The following is a 27,902-nucleotide window of genomic DNA, read 5'->3' as shown; positions in this document are numbered from 1 at the left end:
TGTTTTTTGGTGTGCACTGTTCTGATAGTGTTAGGGAGGGTTAGGCTGGTTTTATGTCTGATAATATATATCAGTGAATGGTCACTTAGGTCATCTGGAAGGGTTCCTGTTGTTTAAGTTTTATGAGGATTATTAGTGAGTATCCAATCCAAGGTACTTTCTTTATTGTTAAGTTTATTTATTCTGGTGGGGGAGTTTATAGCTTGCGAGAAACCATAAAGGTTAATAAGGGTGGTGGGGTTAGTGCTGCTAAATGAATTCCAATCTATCTTAAAGTCTCCTAGGACTATGGTTTCTTGAGGGAGGTTAGAAGAAAGCCAATTTAGAATGTATTCAGGTATACTATTGTTATTTCCTGGGAGAAGATAGGAGCAGATGATGTTTATGGCTTTGTGTGTGTTAAGCTGGAATTTAGAGAAAATTATTTTGGCACTATTTTCTAAAGGTAGGTCAAGATTTACAGTGCTAACTTGTCGTTCTGCTTTGTAGAGAGTTGCTACCCCTACACCTTTTTTGATTGCGCAGTCTAGTCGGATGATGCTATAACCTGGGGGGGGGTGATTTAATTGTCTTTTATTGTAGGTATAAGCCATGTTTCTGATAAACAAAGGATGTCAAACTGGTGGACATCTAGAAGGGCATGAACTTGAGGTATTTTATTGCAGATACTGCGTATATTTAGACGAGCAATAGAGAGTGAATTGGAAGGTTTGGTTGGTAGTAGGAGGCTTGTTTTGTATTGGTTACAGTTTGTAGTGGTATGGGTAGAGTTTGGGCCAGGGTTAGGATGAATGTTCCTGTCTATTAAGGAGTGGAGGAATGTAAAGTTGTTAGGTTGGAGAGACTTACAATAGTAGTCGAACAATTTTTTAGTTTTTAGGTTGCTATATTTGATGTGTACTAGTTGGTGATATTTAGCTAGTAAGTAGCTGGGTTTGCAAGTGAAATTTAGGAAGTTTGGAGATATGGCTAGTGTTGGTGTTAGTGTGTTTGGAAGGGAAGAGGAGGGTAGAGTAGAGGGGTTGTTCATAGGAGTTAAAGAGGTAGATTGTGGTTAGAGCAGGTAGGAGTGAGACCATTATCAATAGTTGTAATTGGTATGGCATGATTGAGAAGAACTTAATATTGAAAGTGAGGTGGGAATTTAAAGTTGAGATAGGTTTTATAGGTAGGTTAGGGCATGTACCAGTAGGTGGTGTACATTACCAAAGGGGATGAGAGAGAAAGTATCAGTGGGTGTGTTTTAAGAGATTGAGGCTGGGTGTGGTAAAGATGAGATTTGTGTGATTGGAGTAGGTTTATAGGGGGTGTGTCTATAGAGGAATAAATGTAGGACCACTGGGGGTGGGTGGGAATTGGGGGCAGGGTAGGGGAGCGGAGTGAACCCGTAGGGCGAACGGAGCGGGTAGACACAAGAGAGTGAACTATCGAGGATGACAGTCTGTAAAGTGTGAGAATTTTGCAGGTAAGTCTGAAAGTGAGAGAATGTAGAAGTAAGTTAAGAGCTGAGTAAGAGCAAAGTATGGATGTCAGAGATGTAGAGTGTGGAGAATGATATACTAGGACAAGGGTGAGAAAGGTAAAAAAGTAAGTCTGTGAAAAGTAGAAGCTGAAAAACAGGGTTTGGGAGGTATAGTAAAGAAATATGTGTAAGAATTAATATGCAGAAAGCTTATGGTAAGGCGCCACCTAGTGGTCAGTCACTTAACTGCAGCAAATTATTCTTATACAAGGGTAGCAGGCTACGAGAGAGAAGGAGTCAGGTTACTTATTAAAAAGACAGAAAGTAGGCTGGATATAAGGGTTAGCTAAAAAGAAAATAAAAAAGATAAATGGGGGGGGGGGGTTGTTGGCTGCTGGCTATCCTGAGTGGGAAGCTTGCCTAACCTAGCAGAGTCTTTAAATATTAGTACAAAGTTCTAGTAGCTGGATCAGCACATATTTTCACTGTCTTAAAAAAAGGTTGGTCTCTCAGGGAGCTGGTGGGTAAATTCCTAGTTCGGACTAGTTTTCAGAGGCGTCCAAGAGGGTGATTTCAGGTGTTTAAGTGTAGGGATGTACTGGTTCACAAGGCTGGTAAAAGTAGGAAGAGAGAAAAACATAGTGAGGCAGACAATATTAGAATTAGAAAGCAAAGAAAAAGTTTTACAGACACAATTACATGTAATTGCCACAAAAAACATCATTTGACTAGACCGCGACTAGACTAGATTACTTTATCTAGGATGATTTTACAAACTCCTAACATATCATGTGAGAAGGAACATAATTTATCACATTTTAATTTGTAATAATTTGATAAAAGTTTGCCTGTTATCAGCCAAATCTCAAGCACCCACCCTCCCTATTCTTGTGGTGTTTAAATTTGGAGGCTTTTGCAGTTGCCCGCCCCAACTGTAGATTTGATCTGGGACACTCCCCCCAGTCCCATCTCTTTACCTCATTTTACCTAATAGACTCCTTCTGCACTTGTTTTTAGTTATTTTTAATTTAATTGCATTTTTTTAAACTGTTTGGTCTAACATTGCTACATACTCAAGTGTGCTAGGTTGCACTGCATTTGAATTGTTTTTACTGCTGTTTTAGCTACTTATATATATATATATATATATGTATATATATATATATATATATATATATATATATATTATATATATATATATATATATATATATATATATATTTACACACCGTTCCTGTAACTAGTGTAGACCAGATTCAGATTTGCTGTATCCAGGACTGTATGTAAGCTTCTGAGCCCCCCCCCCCAAGCTTTCCTGTGTTGGAGGGAAGCCTTCTAGCTTATCAGTGGGAGTGATAAGCACTAGGTAACCTATCTACCACATAAGGAGTTGTTCTGGCTCAGAAATTGTAGTTATTGGCTGTTGGGCAGTTTTTCCATCTCGCTCAACTTTCTGATTTAAAAGCCCGCATTTGCATTTGTTTCCCCCCTTTCCTGTAACTAGTTTAGTCCAGATACAGAGTCTTAGTTTTAGCACTTGAATTTGCTTATTCGTGATCAGCATGTGTTCAGAACTTGTAAGCACTAAATAACCTACTAATTACTACAGCACTCAACCTTCCTCATTACCTAGAGGAAAACAGTTTTGGTACTTACTGTCCTCACTTGCTTAGAGAAAAACAGCTCTTGTTACTCACTTTCCTCACTTATCTAGAAGAAAATAGATTTTTATTCAGGCATCTCCAAGGGTCAGCTCCCATTGTTTTCTCCTGTCTATCTGATGAATCTGGGCATCTTGGGGCAATGTAGAAATTGCTTCATGTACACAGACAACCCTCTCCTCCTACCACGCAGCACTACAACCTGTGAGAGATGCACTTATCTAGCCAAACTGGAGGTAAAGCTCTCTCCAATCAAGACTGAACTTGACAGTCAAGAGGAGAAGGTAAACACTTGCACCACACCACATTCATCACATAGTCTCACTAAATCTACACCTACACCACAAAAATCCGCACATAAAAATGCAAAAACATTCGCGGAGGCTCTCAGTAATAATCTGCTCAAGCAACAGAGATCTCCAAAGCAGAAATGCAAACAACCTCTACCCCCCAACACAACCCAAATGACACACAGCCCGCAGACTCAGTGTGCCATTCAACCACAGCCAATAAGGCAAAACAACGTACCCAACACACTAGTCATAGGTGACTTTATAGTCAGGCACACTGATGTCCCACTCACCAGGCTAAAAAGGAGAAGGTTACTGTCAGCTGCCTGTCAGGTGCCAGGATATGCCACATAACCCACGCACTTAGGTCATTCCACAACAAATACAAATATGACTCTGTCATTGTCCATGTTGGTGTGAACGACCTGAGATGTACCTCCCTGGACTACATGAAGAGACATGGAAGAGCTCTCCGATCTTGTAGCCCAGGCAGGTATGACACTAGCCCTGAGTTGCATTCTGCCATCACCCAGAATGATACCGCAGTACAAGGGCAAAATGATTGACTTCAACAATTGGCTAAGCTTCTGGTGCCATTCTAAAGGGATCCAGTATCTGTCTGCCTGGGATGACATGGTCGACAGACAACGATGCTCTGCCAGAGATGGCCTGCACCTGTGACCCCTGGTATTCCGAATACTGGCTAAGGTTCTTGCCACCCCTATAGTGCCTTTTTTAGGCAAGGTTCAAATGACAAATTCACCACTGTAACAGGAACAGGCAAGCAAAAACTGAGGTTGATGCTACTCAATGATAGAAGTCTAAATCTCAAAATGCACTCACTCAAGGCACTCCTTAAAATGGAGAACATCGATATCTGTGCAGTGACTGAGACCTGGTTCAAGGCTCCAGAGAGCACCCCTGCACTACCAGTCTATAACGCATACCACACTTTTCAGCCATGTAACCTAGACCAGAACACCAAAGGCGGAGGTGTGTCCATATTCATTAAAGATATCCACACATCCAGGCTAGTTGCTCAGCATAATGCAGCTGAGGTTATCCAAGTGCAACTAACTCTGGGCAAAACTGCAATCCAAATTATAGCTTGCTACAGATCACCCACAATGCCCCAGGATTCCCACTTCTCTTTTCTTGATGTACTGGAAAAATTAGGGTTCAACCAAACACCCTAATAATGGGCGATTTCAACTACCCCACCATTAACTAGGAAAATTACTCATGTACCAACTCCTTTGCTCAATGCTTTCTGGAATTCATAAACTCCAATGCCCTGGATCAACTTATCCACACCCCCACCAAGGGCAACAATATCCTAAATCTAGTCTTTACCAACATGAGTGACCGGTGTTCCACACCTGAAGTCAATGCCTCATTGGTCCGATCCAACCATAAGCTAATTACCCTAGATATCCACATCCTGCCCCCACCCCCATTAAGGAAGCCATGGTAAAAAATCTCTCTAAAGCCAACTTCATGCTTCTTAAGACAGAAGTGGTGAACTTCATGACACCCATGCAGATGGACAATACAGTTACGACTACTGAATCCTACACAATTGCACTTTATAAGCACTTACATGAGTGCATGGATCGTACTATCCCAAACAGAAACAAGACGCTATCCTCCAAAAAAAGGAAGCCAATCTGGTGGTCCCCTGCCATAAACAAACTGTACAACAGAAGGAAGAAACTGTTGCAAAAGAGCTCCCTGGTCAGCCTCAGTAAGAAGCTGCAATCCCTGATAAAATCCTCCAATGCTAGTTACAAAAACAAAATTGCCACTAATTCTAAAGACAACCACAAAGCATTCTATAGCTATGTCAAGAATCTCAATGGCAACACTCAGATCTGCTCTGAGTTACAGCACAGTGGCACTAAATATACAGACCCAACTGATATTGCCAACATCCTGGCAGATAGGTTCATTGCTAACTTTACCCCCTCTCACCCCCTAAAGAACCCATCTCTATACCTGAAGAATGCAAAGTTCCTGTAATCATGGCTGGACAGGTAAAAACCACAATCTCCAAAGCCAAGAACACAACATCCATGGGACCAGACAACATCCCAGGCTGCGTTCTACATGAACTACAGTACAAACTGGCACCCCACTTAAGTAACATGTTTAATCATAGCCACACCTCTGGCTTTGTGCCTGCTGAATGGTGCACAGTGACGGTTATCCCACTCCACAAGGGGGGAGCCACCACAGACCCCGGGAATTACCGCCCTATTAGCCTGACGAGCCTGGTCTGCAAGGCCATGATCATGGAACTTATAAACAAAGACATTGGTAATCTCCAAAGTATGGACCCCACCCAGTTCAGGTTTGTAAAAGGCAGATCATGTCTCCTAAACCTGATGGACTTCTTTGAAGCAGTCACCAAAGTCGTAGTCAAGGGTAAGGTGGTTCACACAGCCTATCTAGATCTTGCCAGGCTTTCAACACCATCCCCCACTCTGGAATTATAGATAAACTCACTAAACTAGGTATAAATCCCTATGTCACAAGATGGGTTGCCAACTGGCTCACTGACAGAATATATACTGTCAGTATCTCACTGACAGAACCCACACAGTGAAAGTAGCAGTCTCCAAATCTGACTTCAGACCAGTGACAAGTGAGTACCACAGGGTTCAGTCCTGGGTCCTCTCCTGTTAGCGTGTACTTCAGAGAAGTAGATACCAAACACAGAAGGTCTTTGGCTAATGAAGGTCACAGATGACTGCAAACTAGTAGCCTCTCTGTGCTTCATCGAAGAAACACTTTCAAAATAGAACAGTAGACCCACAGTTACACGAAAGTGGACTTAACCGAAAGTGCACTTTCGCAAAGAACAGTTCATTGAACTGTTAAGGAACACCAAAACAATGTTTTTGCGGGGGGGGGGGGCAATCCCCCTGCACCCCCGATGTGGGGGGCTGTACCCCCCACCCTCCTACTTAAATATACAAACTCTGAGATCGCACTACAGTGGGGAAACAGGTAAATTTCCTTCTCCCCACTGCAGTGTGCTTTGGCGTCTCAGTGTTACTTAACGGTTCTTTGCAAAAGTGCACTTTTGGTTAAGTGCACTTTCGCGTAAGTGTGGGTCTACTTCTCTTTTTCGAAGATGTGCTTCTTCGATAAAGAGAAGTAGACCCAATTTTAATGCTATTCTTGACCTATTTGAATGCAACAGGAAACTTATGAAAAAAAATTAATGTTTTGAAATTATTTGGTGATATGGAGGAAGCATATATGTACAGAATTTAAGGCAACAGTGTCATTTTACAGAAGTTTTGTCTTTTTCAAATACTTAATTTCTTACATTTCACAAACAAGGCATTAATTTTTTGATAATATTCTCATAATTAGTTTGTATCACAGATGCTAAAATATTTGCCCCAAATACCTAACATTTCATATTTCTACAATTCTAATTATGCATATAAATATTCTGTAATAGCATAGGATACCACTGCTGCAGAACAGACTCCTCATCTACATAAAACAAAATTCATCTCTGTCTACAATCAATAAAACTTAGATCAAATACTTTATTACATGCATGGGTTCCCTCAAATTATCTATGGTAGGATGACAGTTATTCTCATTAGGGGTAATATATAATTATCAACTATGGGATGGGTAAGGCAAATATGTAACCAAATGGATAGGTTATTTTGATCAGAAAAGGGAAAACTGGCTAAGCTTAAAATGACCCACAAGGGCAGCTAGCCTATTACTTACATATGAACCTGTATTGAAGGATCTGATGTTTGTTTATTAGGATTGTATTTGTTTTGCTTTGATTGCATTTAAAACCTGAAATTCACTCAAAGTTCTTTAGAGTCCAGATGTGGTATTGTACAATTGTTAGTTGTTGTAGTCAGCAAAATGTCATCTGTAAATAGCATTATTTTTGAATGTAGGTTATCACTTAATTTTTATTTATTTATTCTATATATTTTGTCTTGCTTATTGTGTTAATGGTTCTATTTTGTGGCAAAAAGGAGGGATAAGAGGATAATTTATTTTAATTTCAGAGTCACACAGTAGGCAAATGAAGGTAGAGTGAATATATTTTTATTACTTTTGCTGATTATGATGAAAAACTACTAGCTTAATATAGTTTTTGAATTGTTATACGGCATCCCTTCCTCTGCAGGATTTGGCTCACCCTTTACCCTCCCCTTCCCTCTTCACTCAATCTCTTAGACCTGTTATCCAGCTGACTTACACCTAGCTTCCTCTCACTACCACATATACTACTCACTTAGTCTCATCTCTTACTCCTCTGTCTTCTCCTTCCATCCCATTAACCCTTCTAGCTTGTTCCATCTTCATGTGCAGCTTCTGCTTTATATCTGCTTGAGTTAGTGCAGTATTTTGTATATAAGATTTAGGTATATGAGTTTAGAACAGTATATGTTTGAGCTTAGTACTATCTGTATATACATCCTACCTTTATTCCTAGCCTCTAGCTAGATATTGATATATTTGCTCATTATTATGTTTCATGTTATATGTATAGCTAATGTTTGCTGTTGTATGTATTATTTGCTATTGTATGTATGTTCAATCGTTCTTCATGTACTCTGTTGCTCATTTTTCTGTGGAGCTTTTCTCCCTGGGCCTCCACTGAAAAAGGACCTGTGTCCAGATGGAATTTCCTGGTAAACAAATGTAAATAAAATAAAATAAATAAATAAATGTGCAATAGTTTTAAATACACATTTGGGACATTAAAACCTTCCAACAGTCTAAACCAATATTTTCTGCTCAAAAGATCAAACTCCTAATCAATATCCAGAACTTACAATTCTTTTTTGTATATGCAGAATATGTTAACATTCACATTCTTTTAATATTATTCTGGATCTGTCTACTAAGTACAAACTTTGATCATGATATAGGAGGAGGCAAGGATAAATTTTAATTTTCAGATAAAATAAAATAGTTTATACACAAGAAACATTGCATCATTTTCCTGTTTTACTACAGGAGTTGATGAAATATACTTCCACGATGGTGACATTATGCAATCATGTCTGAAACCAAAGAGAAACAAAATTAACAAATAAATTACAACATGTTGAAATAGTTGGTATAAGTATCAACAATTAATTAATATTATCAGTCAACTTATTGGATATATATTTACAATACCAAATTTGAAGAGATAAAAAAACAAAAACAGAAAAAAAGAAAACAAATGCAATTTGTTAACACCTTCTAAGTAGTAAAAAAGGGGAAAATAAAACAACTGGCAAAGCATATAAATATAACAAAATTAAAAGCAATTAATAGCAAAACACATTAATTAAATCAATTAAGAAAGCATTTCCAATCTATATCAGTTTTAATGCCATTAGATTTTGATGTGTCATACTTTAGTATTTTAAGTATTTTCTTTCAATTGTATCTTTTACTTCCAGGAAACACCTTCTTTGAAATTGCCATTCATTTATTTTATATCAGACATGTGCAGTGCATCACATTTACCCCCACTCAAGTTTCTGTAAGAAATCTAAAGTCACTCAATCCCTTTTGGCTCAAGCAACAGTGGTTCTCCATTTTTTTTTCAGTGTGTCCTTGCCTCCTTCCAGCCTCTATTCTCTTGTCTGTGGTCTTTTTTGGTGTTACCAGGATGGGGATGTTTTCACTCTTCTATATGTTTCCTAATGGTTTGTTAGCATTGTTCTTTTCAGGGCTCTTGACTTCCTCCTATGTATAAAAAAAAAAAAAAAAAAAAAAAAAAAACCTTCTAAAGCTTTTTGCATTCCAACTGTCCTATTATGGAACTCTGCTCAAGCTTTTGACAGCCACAGAACGTGGAAGGTAGCCTGTAACTTGGTCAATCTACAAGAGTAGGACCCGCATAGCTTTGGCTACTGCAACAGGCATATATTTGAAGCTCTACAGTTTTAATCAGTTTACTTAGAAGAACTATACTTTACTTTGTAAGTTAATACTCTAAAACTGACCCTATAATATATTTGTTTCAGAAGAACTAAAACACATAGGAGCATTCACTAATAATAATTCAAATATTAATGAACTATAGTAGCTTTATATACTGCCTTCATAAACACATTCATATAAACTATTACCCTCACCTCCCTTATGTGCAAAAAAGATTGTAATATTTTTGTTTTTTTTCCTCTTTACATAATCACTCATCAGTGCTTCCAATGACAATAATCAGCAATAAGGGATATGGCCATTGTCTTTATTATATTATTATATTTTATGCAAGAAATAAAGTACTTGTTGCCACACTTTAATCTATTAACTTTCTGTAAGTTCATATTTCTTTGTTGGTAATGATAGAAAAACATATTTTGCATGTAATATTTACATATGCAACTCTTATATACTGATGAGTATTCCAAATCCTATTCTTTTATTAGAATACATTATTAGACACCAGTCAAGTAAAATATGCAAAACATCCATCAATATTCATGACGTTGCATACAGGAGCAAAAACATGTATGGTTACATTAATTTTTAAAGAAAATATAATTCTTTCCTGCAATATGTACACTAACAGAACTGCATACTCTATTACTACCATCTCCTTCCATTTGCAGAAAAAAAAGACATACTGACGTTTAGGTTCACGTGCTGTATTCAGTAACGTCACTGTTACTAATGAGTACACAGGGGCATATAGAAAGCAAAACACTTATTTTGTGTTTTCTCCTATATTTAGTACAGGAAATATGTAGCCTAGTCTGTCATTCACAGTTACTGGCTTTGTTCTCATTAGTAGTTTACTCTAAGTAAAGAATATATGGTACTTATGTATTATCGCAACCACATTTTTGCGATAATAACGGTTGCTTCCCGATGTTTACATCTAAATGTTAATGGTGTCACAGTGTCAGACAATGGGTTTCCTTGTACAATGAAGATTGTTTTGGGCAGGGTTATCATTAAAAAATGATAAAGTTAATGTTGCTGTTTTGGTATGCACTTTGCCGCCAGTATGTCATGTAGCTGGCAGTAAAGTGCATACACGCTTCAACTGTCAGGGCTGCTGTCTTACTGTCTGCAATTGTTAACCACTATCCCCAATATAGAAAGGCACAGCCACAGGAATAATGGTTTTTACTTCACTTTTTTTTTTAACAGTTTGTTAACATATGTTCAGGTCCAAATTAAAAACCAGCCACATTCTACAAATGACAAGAAGAAGCACTTCATCAGCCAGTATCATGTTTTCTTTACCGTTCTTACTATGTGTAGTCAGGAACCCACAGTTGCCTATCAACATCATCAACCCCGACTTTTTACAAGCATTACTATCCCTGATCTTTCACATTGCAATGGTTATTGTGCATACAGTATGTTTACATTTTTTTAAAGAAAGTATTGCTTTCCAAAAAAACCTCCTTCCTGTGTGTGCGTTTTCCTTGTTCGTGACGGTTCACATTTTCCATTCATCAATAAGAGAGCATGGATGGCAATTCAAGCGTGCATCTGTAATGCACGGCAAACCAGAAGAGGAATTTGGAAAGTTTTGCTGTCCCTGAAAGTAGTCCACAGGTTTTTTTTTTACCAGCAATGAGGAGTATGAACATTTTATAGTGTTTCATGCGCTCGTCTGGATTCAACGATGCACGATTCACAACCGCGAAAATGGGGTTGCGATAATACTTAAGTACCGAATATTGGAACCCCCAATGTATTCCAAGACGGAAATTCATAAAAAGCATAACATGATCATGCAATGGTAAATAGCATGTAGAAGTTAGAGGGATGTAGCCCAAAAGGGTTTAGTCATGCATAAGTTCTGGCATAGCATGGTCATGCTGGGGACAGTGATGCTTAAAGCATTTTTACAGTTGTGGTAATACTGGTAACCTCACAAATGAACCGACTATGACATGAGTGATCACATGACCCAGGGGAAGTGGAATAAAGGTTTTGTGTCCAACACTATGCAGCTTTACTCGTGCATCAAAGAGACCAAAAGCTGCTATATGGCCATAGCAGGCAGTCTGTATAACAGGGGTGTCTGCTGGGCTGCAAATCAACCATTTAAAACAGAAAAAGAAATTGTATTTAAATGTAAAACCATTAAAAAAGTTTACCATTTCTAATAAACTAAAAATAAAGGTCAACTTTCCAACTTTCTTCCTCCAGGTTTGGAACTTCACACATGCATAGAAGCAGATTCTGTAGACTGTCAGAGACAAAAAATAAAATAAAATACTCTTAATTTCTTTTCTGGGCTAAGGTGCATATAGTCAATAAAGGTAGGTTTAATTACAAGGTTCAGGGGCTGTCTGCGAATGAAGGTGATTGACACTGTTGGCATTTGTTCAGGTTAAGCACACATCATTTTGGCTTTGTAGAAGTAGTCTGCATTTGTGTAAATCTGGCTGGAATACTGTATCATTTAATTTAGTCAGATATATGATGTGCGCACAGTCTGTATCTGATAAATACGGGAACTCTCTGATGAAAATGACTATGAGTGTGTGGGGTGGAGAGGTTGCTAGGTATCTAAAAGTAGTAAGCTGGATACGATTTGTTTACTTTCCATCACGGTATAACACCATAGTACTCGGTTAGTCATTATCTATGGCAATCTGGGGAAGACGCATCGAATAGCAACTGTTTACTGGCAGAGGGTCACACCAAGTATTGTTGCCATTTAGTTTTTGGCTGTGATTCCTTCTGTGTGGACTATGTATAAGCTCACTGTCTGTGTGTGAGTTTTATACATGTGTTTTAGTTTTGTTTCTTCTCCCAGACCCCCCCCCCCCATTTGGATAATTAATGTCTCTGGCCATTTACACCTTTACTTTCATCCAAACACTTGTCATCTCAATTTCTTGAGGAAATACTATTATGATAGCTTTGGACATTAAATTTTAGCCACAACTTATTTTCCTTGAAATAAAAAAATAGGACTAAATGTCTTCCCTTGTCCATGATTCTTTTTCACGCCACCATTGCATCAACAGATCTAAGCTATACTTCATCGCATCTAGAACAATGTGGCATCTACCGCCAGCTTAATTCAATTACTTCCTCCAAATTTATTACAGTGGAATTTTGGCTAGTTAGAATGTGTTAAAAGCAGGAAGCTTCAGGGAAGCTAAAAATTAAGACAATGTGTAAAAAAAGTAATCTATTTTGATGGGGTGGGCCAAGATGAAGGGGAACAGAAGAGGGACACTGGGGAGGTACTGGGGCACGAGGGATTATTGTACATTGAGGGCCCATGGAGTTACTTTTGTTTAGTGCTTCATTTTACCTAATGCCGGCTTTGTTAACTACTGCAGTCAGACATCTGCAGTATATATATATATATATATATATATATATATATATATATATATATTTATTTATTTAACATTTGTTGACCGGGAATGTCTGACTAGGTTCCACAGAGCCTGTTTTCAGCGGAGGCCCGGGGAGAAATGCTCCAGATGCATGTCTTTGGAATGTGGGAGGAAACCGGAGTACCCGGAGGAAACCTACGCGAACACAGGGAGAACATGCAAACTCTACTGACTATATATAGTCAGTAGAGTGGCTATATGAACAGGTACATACTGTGGCAGTTTAAGTAAATGATCACTACCGCATTCTAGTTACCCACCCATTCGGTTGATTCCTGCAGCCTTCCAATGATTTGAAGTCACCTGCTACTGCCCTATCAGGGTGCTACCATTAAGCGCCAGCTGATTATGTATCATGTAATGGGAAAATAAATTTGAGATAGGCCAGTGAAAATGTGGAAGAGCAAGCAGAGGCACTTATAGAAGTGTAATGAGAAAGGAAGAATGGTGCGAGGAAGTAAGAAGGGTATACTTTTTTGGACAATTGGCTACTTTTACAGTTTCAAAGAAAAGTAGAGGCAGTGGCCACAAGAAGAAGGTGTGGAAAGGAAGGAAGTTACAGGGAAGGAAGCAGGAGTAGACAAACACATATAAAATGGAGACAAAGGGGGATAGTGACACATAAGGGAAAACAACTATGAGATTCAGACTGACAGAGGGTGTTCGACCGATGATGGGGAGGACTAGACTACAAAGAGGGGATGGAAAGTGACACAAAATGTGGGTGAACACAAATATGATGGAGAAGGGATGGGTGAGGAAGGTCCGATAACCACCCCAGGAAGCATCCTCAGAAATCAATCCCCTACATGGCTGATATCTTGGGTGGGCACCACCTCTGTTGGCCAGTGGTTGGGGCTGGATAATGATGCAACTATACAAGCTGCATGAGGAGCTGCTGCAGTGTGAGTGTCAAATCTCCAGTTCATCTTGCTCCTGCTGTACCTCACAGCAAGAGACCAAAGAACGTCATTCTGCATCACTCTCAGATGAATAGTCTTCACTTTCTTCTTGAGATGTGGTAATGGAGACTACAAGTAAGCCCTCCGGTTCACCTTCAACAGTGTGAGAAGGTCACAATGCACAGAGATGAGCCCAGGTACTGCTAGGTACCCTGAAGTCAACATGGTGGCTACCACTTCACTTCTGCCTTCATTACAGCTGTTCCTGAGAAGTAAAATAAATGAAAAAAAAAAACAAGTACAAAAAAGGAAATGGAAAAATAACCAAAAAAAGAAAAATTAATACAAATGTTTAATTGCCTGTCATACAGTCTATTAAAATCTTACATTACTGCCAGCAATGTACTACACGAACCCATTACCTGGTAAGTTGTCTTCCCTGTTTCTACTGGAGGGCGATCTGTTTTCTGTGCTCTCCTGTGGTGCTGTAAAATATAAAGAAAACAGCAAAGAACATTTGCTACAGATGCTAGATCTAATGTACAGAGATAATGCAAGAACAGAATGCTTACATTAAAAAGATATTCTCATTTCCTAACCTCTTTATCCCACAAGTGGAGAAGGTCTGGAAAGTACCTTTTCAAGTTTCTGTATTTTGTGCTAGGTTTGCCCTCCAGAGTGAATGATGCCACCCTGACAAGTTGTTTTTAGGCATATACCTTTTAAGAGGAGCCCCCACAATTCCAGAGGAGGCATTTCTGGTGATCTCTGTGTAACAGATAAGAGATTTTTCACTCACAGCTGCATCAAGTGACAGCCCTACCAAAGTATATGACTGCTGAAGCCATGTCCACATGATATGTCAATTCCAGATAGTTTGAGATTATGGCCACTTGTTGTCGATACCACATGACATGCAACAACAGGTAGCAGTATAGCATGATGCCTATTAACAGTAGTATTCATGCACGTAGTTAGTAACACAATGTAAAGAGATATTAGTGTGGGCACATTCAATGTGACCGCCCAGCTGTGAATGAGCAGGAGGATAGCATGATGTTCATTTGCAGTAACATGATGCATATGGTTGGTAGTGGAATGCAAAATGATATCAGAGCAGCCAGGCATCACACACATGCATCACACACATGTGACCTCCCAGACCATGAAAGGAAAGGAAAGGGCTCTGTACCATGGAGAACAGATGATAATGCATCCTATTCTTAGTGCAGTTCAAAAAGTATTATGCTAATGCTAAATCACCTCATTAGCATAATAACTGTGCTGCATGCCATATTGTAGCATGATAGAAACCAAGTAATAATTTTGCTGGAAATCAAATTTAAGTGGGTAACAGACAGAACCAGACTATGGTAGATATCAGTCCATACTGCTATACAGGCAAGCTGTAAGCAAACAGAATAGCTGGTAATAGACATCAGAAGTCAGTGACCATGCAGTGATGTATGGAACCGATGGATATTATAAAGCAGTGACGTGTGTGGAGTAACACTGCACACAGCAAGACAGGGACTGACAAGTTATGAGGTCTCAATCTGACAAGGCTCAGGGACAATCAGGGAAGGTTGCAGTCCTGTTGAAGAGACCAACCTGAAAGGGCACAGAAAGCATAGTTAGGCTTATTCAGTATCCTGATCACTAGGTGATGCTATAGCGGGCCATATGCACATAGGCGGAATGACATGATACAGGGCACTCTGGGCCTTTGGTACACGGGTCTATATTATATATTCAAAGTTTCAAAACTTCAAACCTCATATGATTGATAATATATAAGCGAGGTTTGAAATATCAAAAATATAATAAAAATTTTAAAAAAAACTTACCTCGACACTCTGAGCAGGGGGTTCAAAACTCTTTGCACTCCCCCACCTCTGAACCCCCCCACTTAAATACACCAACTCTGAAATCGAACTTCAGTGCAGAAAAGAGAAATGGAGGCGTTGCTTTTCACCTTCATACTTTTTCAAGTTTGATCATATGGTGTTGACCATATGACATTTGAACTTTAAAAAGTTTGGATAATTAATAAGGACCCCAGTACACTAGGCACAAAACTGTGTTGTTCGTCTAATGGAGAGCAAACATCTCTAACATACACATAGTTGGCACACAGTGGCACACTGTCTGAAAGATTACATTCTATTAGCACACAGGGCTGTGTCCATAGTAAGGGTTGTGAGGATGGTGTGGAGGCAGCTGTTGACTGACATGGGCACTTATGCATACACATCGATCCACATGTGTAATTCATAGTAGTAAAACTCCTTAGAAACGGCAATGGCTGGATAAGTTCATCACACAGGAGACAGAGGTGCTATGATAAGTCCTCCTCACAAATGGCAGAACTTTCACAGATCAGATGTAGTAGGGACTGGTGCACTGCAATAATGCAGTGGGCAGCCATAACAAAACGATAGTTCATGTGCATCGCAGGATCATCGATATGTGACTACATGCCAAGGCCAAGTGACAGGAGTTCACCAGAGGCAGGCTGACAGCTGGAGGTCGTCCACCAACACAGCCGTGTCCAACAACGACAGAGAAAATTCTGATATCCCTCATCAGGGGAAGTCAAACATCTCTCATATCTGGAAATAGCCTGGATGTGGGAGCTGGGGTGTGGCCAACAGTTCAAGTGTTTGTAGGGAATGCCTCAGATAAGTAGTGGCACATGCCACTCCAGCAATGCAGTGACTTGCACCTGTAGATAGTTTTCTCAGATGAATGTATTTGCATTTATGTCATCCAGGGACTTCAGGGCTACAACAGCAATAACCTGCACCACAACATACAGACATGCCCAAAGGTATTTCACTGCCATATAGTAATATGTGCGCCACATGGTATGTTATCTGTATATGCGTTCACAGGTTCCACTGGGAGAGGATCTAACACAATAGTTTAGAACATGACTGTGGTCAGTGGCTAGCAATGATGGCACCATGCACATGGTCTGATGACGTAGCAGCAGGGTCAGGAATGCTAATAGTGGGGGTCCACACTCACATCAATCACAGCTAGGTGACTATGGTGGAGAAGAATAAGTCCCTGATATCACCTCTGTTCAGGGAAGATCATCCTGCCCATGTCACCCCCACTTCTGCTACACAGATGAGACCATCAGAAAAGACATCAGAGGCCAACATCACCTCTGAAGTGCAAGCATCCATCATAAAGAAAAAGCATGTAGGTGAAGATTCCAGGACTTTCCCAGATCAAGGTATCACCATTAGCATTAATCAGTGAATACTCCTTCTAGACGTAAATAGCCAGTGCTCATAGACTTACACCATGTCAGAGATGTTGAATGTGCTGCATGCACTAAATGAGGACCTGCAACTGCTACAGCAGGACATTCTGTAACACATACAGAATAGCATGGCATATATGGACTTGAACAGATGCACCTGTCGAGGTCAGTGATGGCCCATTTAACAGCCTCTGGTGCAGTGATGCAGATGTGGGCTACTGGCTGCAATGGCTATACTACAGGATCGATGTTTACTTAATGATTACATGCCAGGCTTTTGCAGATGACACATTATTATAGAAATGGGCTCATTAACCACACTTTCCATGGCTTCTGTCAGCCCTTGAGCTTGGACCTTTCCATGGACATGGATGATGGTCTTCTGTCTCCTGCAAGGGCACATCTCATAGTGTAACCATATCAAAAGGTTACAGTTCAAAGTCATCATGTTTTTATGTTCCCTGTAGCCCCACCACAAGAGACACTTAACTATGCTCATTCAAGGTGTCACAGATGCCAATATTCTGATGGAATGCCACAGTGTTAGGGGGGTCAAATTTGGGCTCCTGTACAAGTCACCATCATGTCACCTCTTGGAAAGAATGTCTCTCTAGTCTTATAGTTTGGGATCACTTGGTACATCTAGCTAGCATTCTACCTATGGGAGCGCTATCTTATCACAGGAGGATGTGATCCCTGACTTCCACCAACCTCCTAACAATGACTATTGTAACAGCATCCACCTCTCATGACCCCTCCACATACACTATTGTTACTAACCATTTAATTGTGCCCCACCCCACCTCTGCAAATGGTGATGACTGTGATCTGCCCACCATCTGACGTACGTAAGTATGGTAATAGCTGATGCACAGTATGGACAGTCAATGCACTGTACTGCAGAGCCTGGGTGTGTTACTGCATCCATTCATTTTATTACTCTACTTGTCACTGTCTCTTTACCAGTGCCATGATGTATTCTGCTAGCCTCTGCCCTCCATGGGAATCCCACTACAGAGAGCTCATCTGATACCTCCTTAACCTGCTCTTCCTCCACTGCTGTCAAAAGTATGCCAGGCAGTGCTACAGTGTCCCCATATTGTAACTGTTTTCAAAGCATGGACCACAAATATGTTACTGTGGTGCATCACCAGATGTATCCAGCTAGCAGAAGCAGACCTTAAGCAGTCCAAACACATGTTCACCAATGCTATGTGTCTAGGACAGTGTGGTATTACCCACAATCTCTGCCATGGTCTGGAACTGCAAATGGGGGTCACCATCCATGGTTCCAAGCTGTATCCTGCACTGGCTGCAATACATAACAGTGGACATTATGAGTTGTTTGCTACCTTTCTTTGTGGGACGTCACTACTGTGGACTCTGAGGGTGACAATATGAACATTTATAAACTAGATGATGATGCTGGTATAGGAATCACTTATGCAATATGTGGGAGTCATGGGAATTGACTGGATGATGCACAAGCATCGAGTTCTCCCAAGATAGACCAGCTTCAGAAATCTACAACTCCCAGCAGCCCAGATTCAAAAGCCACAATCTGTAGCAAGGAAGAGATATCCAGCAAAGGTCCTTATAAAAACAACTGACAGGGTGACTGTTCGTCAGCAGAGAAACATCAGTGTAACACAATCCTTTTAGACTAAAGAAATGAGAAAAGGTAGCACCACCATAGCATGTTATGTCTTCTGAAAAGGAGATATAAATAATTCAGTCACTGAATTTTTTCATGACTCTGGAAACAACCCCTACTTTGCCTGTCGGTCAGTTTGATCATTTGTCCCTCTCCTGGAGAGATGTCCAACCAGTGTCCCTAGTTACATGACAGCAGATGGTACATTTATATTATTTCAGTATCACAGATGTTCCTTTGCATAATTTGGATACAAAAGCAGGACTTACAAATGCAAGTTAGGTTTACCATAATAGTATATCGATAATAAGGTTCATATTGCATTACTAGCATATTGAAGTTTCAAACAATAGGTTCACTTGCCAGAACTAGCTCATAACTCACATCCTTCCCATTATGTGTTATGGATATGCATCTCTCCAGATCCTCTGATGAACAAATTTAGTAGCAATAAAGGCAGGAGGAATGAGAGAGAGAAGAATCTAGACTGGATATAACAAATGTGGACAACTGAGGAAAGCTATATTACACAATATGGACCTTACTTTAAAAAATGCTATTATAGTACATATATAATTTCTATATCTAATGAGAAGACGTCCATCCTTTGTAATCAGAAGACAGAATCCATCCAGCTAATCTCCCTGGTTAATGTCCTCATTGCAACATACCATGGTTAGCTTGGTGCTGCAGCCGCTACTTTTGAGCATCTACTTCTCTGAAGTCAAGACCAATATCAAAGGCCTCTACCTGACAAGTTTACAGATGATTGAAAACTAGGCACAGTCATAGAATCCCTCAATGATACAAATGTCCTCCAAGAAGGCCTGACACAAACTAATAATTGGTGCCAGAGCCGCAGTCTAAAACTCAAAACAAAGAAATGTGTAATAGTATTCTTTGGTAAAATGGCTACCTCTAAAACCTACCATACTGGTAATACACCCCTAACAGTAGTCCCAGTGGTCAGGAATTTAGGATCACAAGTAGACAGTAATCTGGCTTTTGACCATCATGTGTCTACAGTAGTAATGAAATCATTCTGTTACGCAACTTATAAGAAAGGGTATGGCATCTAAGTCCAAAGATATCATTGTTCTACTGTACTTGTTCCTCATTAGACACATTGTTGAGTATAATGCCTCCTTTGGTATGTGCCTACCCAGACATCCACAGACATTCCTAAGAAAAAGCATACAGGGCATGAACAACATATCCTACCCAGACTGCCTTATGCTCTATCTGGTATAAACTACTGAGAGGAACTATGTGCCTGGCCTACAAAGCATTCTGTAATCCACCTCTGATGGACCTGTTGCACATCCACAAAAAAAAATGGTACTAGAATTACCCATTCTAGGGACCTAATCCTTATCTGCAGCATAAATAGGACATGATGGAAGGACAGGTATATGTCTCAGAGACTACCTCTTCCCTGGAACAAGCTTCCTATCTATGTGAAATGGTACCCAGCTTAAGCATAACTTGGACTACTGGATGGGGAAATGGAAATTTATCTCTGGTCTGCTACCAGTGTCTCTTGTAGACAGAGGTGGCCTGTAAATGCCTGGCCACCAATGCAAAGCCTACATTTACTGCCTAAAATAATGCTAAGGTATTTCTGCTCCAAGAAAAGTCAGCAAGTGATTTCTAAAGAAACGTGGAGTGAATAAAGCTGTGACAGCTGTACTTCATAGGTACTATCCAAGGAGGCATTGCAAAAAATGTAATATAATTGGCTAAAGCTTTTTTAGAGTCAGCTGTTGGAGTGACTGCAAGTCACCTACCATTGTTATAGTGAGAGCATTCTATGCATCTCAATACCTAGTAAAGTAAGTTTAGAAAAAACAGTAAAATGAAGCAAGTAGTGTCAGAACAGTCACCAAAAAACTCCAAAATGATAGACACCTCTGTAGATATCACCATAAAATTAATCCTTTAGTATAAAAAGCAAGTTTTAATCTGTTAAATTAAAACTTGCTTTTTATACTAAAGGATTTATTTTATGGTGCTTTTTTATAGTGGTGTCTATCATTCTGGAGTTTTTTTTAACTTTAGAAAAAACTTTTTTTGTCTCAAAAGAAAACAGAGTTGGTCATCCTTATGTTCAGCCTTGGTTCAATCAATACAGTATCTAAATTGTTTATGAATGATCAAGTAATGAAGGAGACACTCTACATGACTGCAGCAATTAGGGGAAAAACAGGTAAACTGAGAGCTAGATTTAGGTTTTCTCCATGACCATCTTGTGCATAAGATAGAGAATTTGGTAGAAGTTCTGTACTGTTTTCAGCATGAAGTGAACACCAAAGACCCTTTAGCTCAGAAATTCTCCTGGCTGCAGTTATTGTCATCAGATAAGTGCCTTTGAGGGTAAGTGCTTCATGTCTACAAAAGAAAATTGTTCGAACAAAAGAAAACATGAACTGCTTTAGCACAAAGTCTATGACTTATGGGGAAATGAGTGATGTGATATGGTCAGATTTTTTTAAGAAGACTTTACAGACTACAAGGGAAGCAATAGAAGAGTCTAGTCCAGAAAAGAGATGAATGAAAAATTGATTTTTATAGACGGCAGCTATAGTAAAACCCTTACCAAGCCGCCCAAACCCTGAAAGCCTTACATCACCATCCAAGATCCATACTATCCACCCTTGGAAAAATTCTTCGAACATTATATGTCCAGCTTTCTCAACACATTGACCAGTATCACCTCATCTTTAGAAAACAGCATAGCTTCTGGACAAGTTGTAGCATTATAATAGGACTCCAGATTTTAACAAATGAAATACTCAACGTGGATAAAGGTATGCATACATGATGTACCTATATAAACCTTGTGAATGAATTTATCCATATAAACCATATCGTTCATGTAGCCTCCTCATTTTAAAACTATCTTTCCAATCATCACTTTGCTGATACAATTGGCTCCCCTAGTTCTCATCTAACCCCACTTATCAAAGGAGGTCCTCAAGGGTCTATCCTGGCTCTCTATTATTTTTTATCTTCATTAACAAACTAACTCTCAAATGACCTACGAAAGTGTCCTCTTGTACTCCATGCTGATATCCCATTCCAATAAGAATCTTCCTTTACTACAAGACCTGCAGTCTGACTTCAGATTAGTGACACACGCCTACTTTTTTAGCTCTTCCAAAACTAAGACAATTACCTTTGGAACTACTCAGAAACCCATGAAAATCTCCAACTCACTACTAAACAGGAATTACAGCAAATCACCTATAGAGAAACTATCATTGTTTATTTAGTTAGGAATCTGGCTTCACCCACCAGATAATTGTCATTGTGAAACAACAGAGAGCAAAATTACCATCCTTTTGTCTTTAGCCAAGGAAAAAAAATCTCCCAATTTCTTTCCTTAACTTCAAGACCATTGTGCGGTTTTATGCTAAATTGTGTTTTTTGGGTTGCTTTAAATTGAGCTGGTCTGCCCCTGTCTGTGAGCTTGAATCATCAGATTTACTATACAGCCAGGCCAGTAACAGTAAGGGTAAGCTGTGTTTCACGATGCAGCATAGTGGTTGACAGCACTGCAGATTAGCAAGTAGCTTGTTTTCTGTTTCAGCTTATATTCTTCTTTGATCCTGTAGCTATCACAGTCTGAAATTATTTTGGTTTCACCTAGTCTTGATGGTTAGTATCGGAGGTACTATCTGGCCCAGTGCTGTTCTTGGGTGTGATCGCCTGCTGAAGTGTGTGTGTAACAGATATGTACAGAACACAAGATCCTCTGAATTTATGCTGTACTGTATCATTGTACTTGTTATTGCCTTAACAATGTAAACTTTTTTCCAAACTACATGGCATCTGCTGTTGCCTAGCTAATGTGAACTGATTTTCCAAATTACCTTAAAAATGACTGCAGCACTGCATGTTAAACCAGTGCCTTCCACCATACGTATGCAATATTGTGTGGAACTTGTGTGTATAATCTCTGCAGTGTGAATATAACTGAACTGTCATCCTAATTGTAACATACCTTATATATTGTTTTCTCTATCAGTGCATTAAGGTATCAGCAAATTTAAATAACTATTAAGATACAAGCCAAGTTAAATAAAACATTCTCTAATCATCTACTTAACACAGAGGCCATGCTGTTATTTAGTAAGTAATCGGTAGGCTTCACACAATCACAATTCCACCTCTGCATGTATACATCTTATCCACATATAATGAAGATGGCCAGATTAGTACTTTAATCTATTTTTCCATACTGGGGGATGGTGTTGAAGTGCTTGGCGTCATCCACATAGGCTTTGTGGACTGCCTTACCCTCTTCAACAGCTATGCAGACTAAGTCAAAGCAGTCAATCAGGTTCAGGAGAGAAGACTGGCCCTCCATGAGCCCAATCTGTGTGGGGTCCAGTGTTTGTGGGATGCCAGTGTCTGCATTCAAAGATTCCATGATAATGCATTCCATGGCCATGCAGATCAGGCTTGTCAGACTGATGTGACGGTAGTTCCCGGGATCCAAGGTGTGTCACCCTTGTGTAGTAGGATAACTGCAGCTGTGCGCCACTAAGTGGGCACCAGGCCTGATGTGAGGCTATGATTGCACACCACAGTTAGGTGAGTTGCCATTTCATTTTGTAGTTCATGTAGTACACAGCCCAGGATATCATCTGGTCTCATGGATGCTGTATTCTTAGCTGTGGATAGTGTGGTTACTACCTATGTGGCCATGATTACTGGGCATTGGAACTCATTTCGTATTGACATGGGCTCTTTTGGGGGTGAGAGGGGGTTGAATGTGGCACTAAATCAATCTGCCAGAATATTGGCAAATTCCATGGGAGCAGTCTATGTAATACCATTCTGTTGTAGCCCAGAGCACTTCTGAGCATTGCCAGTTAGATTCTGGACATAACTATAGAATTCTGTGTGGTTGTCTGTGGAATCATTGGCAATCATAGCTACATAACCAGCTTTGGAGGATTCCATGAGGGATCTCAACTTCCTACTGGGGCTGGTAAGGGAATTGTTTGCATCCTTGGAATATCCATTTTCCTTCAACAGTGTCTACCTTCTGTTGTATGCTCTGTTCATGGCAGGAGTTCTCCAGACTAGCCTGTTTATTTGGGAGGAGAGCGTCATGGCTCTATGTGGGATGTCAAGAATCATGCACAAGTGGATGTGCTCATACAGTGCGTTAGTGCAGGATTCATCAGTTGAACTGTCAGATCCTGTCTCCATAGGTGTCACAAACATTATTACCTCTGCCTTGAGTAGCATGACGTTGGCTGTGGAGAGGTATTTTATGAACAACTGTATATACATTCCTTTCACATGTTCGGTTTGATTAGCCTATGGTGGGATTACTTTGGCGAAACTTCAGTCTCATGTATTGCTGTGATGGCTTAGTGGTTAGCTACTGTGACTGTAGTGTACAGGGTCCTGGGTTCATGAACTGCAAAGGCAGGTTGTTTTTGTTCTGGCCAGAACAGCAGTTAATGCATACAGACTACTTTGGGCAATTTAGGTTAGTCACACTCAGTACTATTGAAATACCCTACTTTGGCAATCCTGCTGATTTCAATCACTGTGAAGTACACCTTTGGGGAAAGAGTACTCCAAAAATCTTTGTGGTATGTGCTATAGCAGCGTAATGTTGTAGTATGATATAGAACTCTGGTAGGGATTCTATTCTCACACATGGGAGTTGTGGATGCTTTTATGTCTGTTCCTATGCCTGTGTAGGGAGCAATGCATGTTTGGCTAGTCACACTCACTACAACCCATTCACCCTACTTTGGCACTCCTGCTGATGTCACTCACTGTGAAATAAACCTTTGGGGAAAGAGTACTTCCGTAATCTCCATGGCGTGTTATATAATTGCGTAGTGCTGTAATGTAATAACTAGTTAGGTAGGAGGTGTAATCCCAGATGTGACAGGTGTGTGTGTGTGTGTGTGTGTGTGTGTGTGTGTGTGTGTGTGTGTGTGTGTGTGTGTGTGTGTGTGTCTTACTGTGTCGATGTTTGTCAGTCGTGTCCTATGTGTAGGTGGTTGTGAGTGTGTAACAACTGGACTCAGTGTTGCGTGGGTTTTTCAAATCTCTTATATGGTGCCCCCAGTATATTTCACAATATGCACCATGCAGGGATGACAAATGTGATATCAGTACATAGTCATTCAGCGGTTTGATACCCTGGACTGGTAGGTGTGTGACACAAACATGCTTACCTTTTACTCTCCCAACCCACCCTGGCTTATCTTTGCCTTTGTCTGCCTCTCTCAAGCCCTCTCTCGTGGATGTTGGCCATAGCCCAGGCATTATGTGGTATAGGCAGTGGCATGTGTATTGTCAGTGATGCTCATAATCAGCTGATGCCATCTGCATGAATTACAGCCCTCCTCTACCTGATTGCATATGGAACAGCTGTAGTAACATTCCCATAGCCAGTTGCATGGGAACGCACCCCAATTTCTAGGAACATCATGTTGGTGTTGGGCCATTTCTTTCACTGTGAGCAGGAACTAGATCTGTTGTTTGGCAAACAGCATCACAGATGGACTGGGGACTTACCTCTGACAACATACATTGTGAAAACAGGCCAACACACAGGAGGGTATGTGCCTGTCTTGACTACGGACATTAAGTACTGCTATACTGCAGTTGGGGTAATATTGGCTTAACAAGGTGTGTGTGGATATGGCTGTCCTACATGTTTTAATACTTGTCATGTCAGTGCTATGTTTATGGGGAATCCCCATTTGTAGGGTCATTTGCAGACTGGACAGTGTGCGGTGCCTTGTGTTCCTTGTGTTACCCACAGAGCACATATCTCTCAACTGTAGAAGGTAGTGTGAGGATTGCAGTCAGTAGATGGTGACAGCCGGGAGAGTTACCGACATCATATCCCTCATAGGACATATGGTGCAATAAACGACAGTAAATGTATGTGGGTATCACAGTGACATGTCAATATTGGCCCTGTGTTTGTGCCTCCAGCCACAACTCTGTAAACCTTTGTACATATGTCATGCAGTAGGGGGTGCATATGCTCTGTACACCATATTCATTGACAGCATATCTGATAATAAGCCAGTGAGATATCAGACTGCTACCCATGTTATGTATAGTAGGGGTTATATTTGAGGCCATAGCCCAGGCATTATGTGGTTGTGTGTACAGTACTGAGGTATGCGTGAGTCTGGTAACTGTCGACAGTGTGTGTATAGTAAATATGTACCTTGGCCTGTGTAGAGACTGTGGTAGATGTCATTGTTCTTGGTCCTGTTCTGTCTGATATTACATGCTGCTTCACTGTATGTCACTCTATCAGCTTACAAGTTTGTAGGGGCGAAAACACACATGTCCCATACCACAGACAGGCACTGCCTAGTGGCCCAGTATATGTAGGGGTGTTGTGTGAGTTGCTCATAAGAGGATGGTGTAGATCAAATAGTCCATATACTGTAATAGTATGCTAGCTTACTATATGTGGCTGTGGCTGTATTCACATTGGTTGTGGTTATGCACTTTCACACAGGTGTCTGTTACTCTGTGATGTGACATGCCTGTAGAGCCTGCTATCTATGCAGGTACATGTGTATTCCCACATGGGAGCTGTAGCCCAGTGTTGAGTCAGTCTGCCTGTAGCTTGCCCTGTGCTTTGTTACATGTCTAGCAGCTTACTGTATTTATACAGTGAAATGTCATGTCCAGATACTTGCCAGATGTACTTCTGCCTTGCCACCATGACAGTCATGTATGTCAGACAAAGCAGTGGGATGCTGTTCAGATGTATGTCACTAACTAGTGGGTAGTATGTGGCCATGGCACCTCTGTACCAGTGGTTATTATGTGTCAGGACAGACAGAGGTGTATGAGTGCATAAGCTATGGGGGCAAATGTATACCAGTATTTACGTGTTATACCCATCTACATGGCTGTTAACATCCACACTGACAGGCCTGGCATGAAGGGGTTCTGTGTATTCCCCTGGACTGAACAGCATGTGTCAGACTGTCCACATATATTGGCCATATCGCAGCTGTAGTCCACAGGTGCATTACTGTGCTAGCAGTGGTACTGTACTATGATGACCTTAGGATGTTTGTCAGTAGGCAATGGTGCACATGTTAACAGCAGATGTGGCCTCCCACACACACCATTTCTGTGAACACGATCCCTATTACAGTAGCAATATTCTACAAATATACCTGCAATACATACATGACATCCCCTTGCACTGAGAGGTTGGGACTATTGGGGCTGAGGTAAGGCTCCATTCCATGTGCAGGACATATGTCAAATATGTATGTATATATAATTATACATATATCCCTATAGATAGGTACAAATATACATATCTTGCTTACTGTATGACAACAGATTTACACATATGTGCCTGTGTTCCAGCCTCTGTCCTTCACCTACATACCTGGCTTTGCACATGTGACATGCTGTCAGGGGTTATGTAGTGGCCTGCATGTATGTCATGCTGTCATTCCTGTCATCCCGCCACTGCTGTTGTGTCCTCCACACATACTGGAGGGTTGGGGCCATATATGTGTGGGCTTCACCTACACAATACATATGTGCCCTAATGCATTGCAGAAGCCAGTGTACGTAACCATGGTATATGGCACAGTAGTAGTTAATGACTAACCTAGGCTGTTACAACATGTGTGGGTATCTGGGGTAAGCTGCCTTAAGGTATCTGGATGTACATTATCATACAATCCACAGTGGGTAAATGCAGGCCTACTGCCTCCTGCCATACGGAATGTTCTGTTTGTCAGTGTGATTGTGATGGTGTCAGTTATGCCTTGTTATATAACAGATACATCCCATTGTGTCAGCTGGGGTCTGTACCCCCTAGGAATTGTGTACAGAGTGTAGATAGAGGCTGCTGACCTATACATCTGCATTACGTACTGTTGATTGTCTGGTAAGCTGTGGGCCAGTCTTTCATTACTATTGTACTACTTGAAGGCTTCAGCCTGGACAGCAGCATATGTCAACCTTTCCAGACTACTGTCTCAGTATAACTGTTTCACAGTTGCATTACACTGTTCATATGGATGTCAGTGTCTAAACGGCTATATGACATGGCATATACAACTGTCAAAGTACATAAATATAGCTTTCACATACATTTATTTGCACCTGTGTGTGGTGGTATACCCTTTGATGTCTCTGTGGGTATGTGTTGCAGGCTATGAATGTCATTCGTATGGGGGCCTCATACAGTCTCCAGTTGGTAAGGTGGTAACTGTTGGAATACTGGCTGCTCAATATTGTGTGCACGTACTACAT

Source organism: Protopterus annectens, chromosome 1.part1 (genome assembly GCF_019279795.1).
Source record: "Protopterus annectens isolate FY-2018-M chromosome 1.part1, PAN1.0, whole genome shotgun sequence".
Taxonomy (NCBI): domain Eukaryota; kingdom Metazoa; phylum Chordata; order Ceratodontiformes; family Protopteridae; genus Protopterus; species Protopterus annectens.
Note: the sequence above shows the minus strand (reverse complement) of the source record.